The sequence below is a fragment of the Chinchilla lanigera genome, unplaced genomic scaffold, assembly GCF_000276665.1.
Source record: "Chinchilla lanigera isolate Chin_1 unplaced genomic scaffold, ChiLan1.0 scaffold00246, whole genome shotgun sequence".
Classification (NCBI taxonomy): Eukaryota; Metazoa; Chordata; class Mammalia; order Rodentia; family Chinchillidae; genus Chinchilla; species Chinchilla lanigera.
The window spans coordinates 4848-6179 of record NW_004955647.1 but is presented as its reverse complement, the minus strand read 5'-3'; positions in this window follow the sequence as shown (position 1 = coordinate 6179).

Genomic DNA, 1332 nt, shown 5'->3' with positions numbered 1-1332 from the left:
GTAAGGGGTTGGGGTCAGTGACTGCTCAAGGTGATCGCTACCTATTTAGAATATCAATCCCTGATGTCCATCCCTAGGGAGGTATGTGGGTGCATTTGTTTAGTCATTTGTCTTGAGGTCTGGTCCACAGCAAGTATGTCTCTCCATTTGCAAGGTATTTTGTCTTCCATATTGGCTCCTTTGAGGGCCTGGCTCTGTCTGACTGCCTATAACATTTCTACCTAACTCAGCTGCCTATAATACTATGACTGCTTAATACATCTTGTATTTATACTTTTCTGCTGGATGTTGAAGACCAAGTTAAAGTGAGACCTGTATTGATTAAAATTAACTTCTAGCTATCAAGTTCAGTTAAATGTCCTCAGGATTAACATTGAACCATGTACAGTGCTTCTCAGTACTTCAGTTAGTGTCAGCCATCTGGATAAGTCACACCCATTGCTTGACCACATTACTTTCTTTGACAGCTAAGGAGACTTTTTCTCCTGGTTAATCTCCTTGGGCACACTATACACCATGGAATCACTTTCCTCTGTGGTCCCACAGTCTCCTTGATCAGAAGATCACAGACTCAATCAAGTTATATGATGTCATAGCAGAGGTTCTTATGTCCTGCATCTTCATTGACCTCAGAGGGAGAGAGCCAAAATATTGGTGTCCTCTTCGCCCATCTATTCTTCTAATATTTGGTCTCTAAACCTCCGTTGTTGAACATCCAGAAGAGAAGGTTAATGACATTATATGGTAATGGGAGCAGTGAACTAAATAATTATAATTTTTTCTGAGTATTAAGCACCTTGAAATATAAAGTATTGCCAGAGAACCATTACTTCTTATCAATCATGGATGTTCTAGTAGTTGAATTTCTGTAGAATATTAACAGTTATATAGTTTTACAAAGAAAATTTGCAGTCAAAAGCCATACATGGTACTGTAACATAACAGGCATGATGACATTTTTTAAACACATTTATTGTTGTTGTTTGTTTTCAGATTTTTTTCCAGTACCAGGAATTGAACTCATGACCTTGCACTTGCCAGGCAGGCACTGTGCCACTGAGCTAAATCCCCAGCCCTTAAACACATTTAAATGTGTAACATTTAAACACATTTTTTAAAACACATTTAAATATTGGAATAGAATGTTGGAATACCAGCCCTTTAGTTAATCATCCCTACCTAATATGTAAGGAGCTTTTATCTAGTTTTTTGTGTTTTTTTTTTGTCTTTTTGAAACAGGGTCTCACTATGCAGTTCAGGCTGGCCTTGAGCTCACTTTGTAGCCCAGGCTGGCCTCAAACTCACAATGATCCTCCTGCCTCAGCCTCCCAA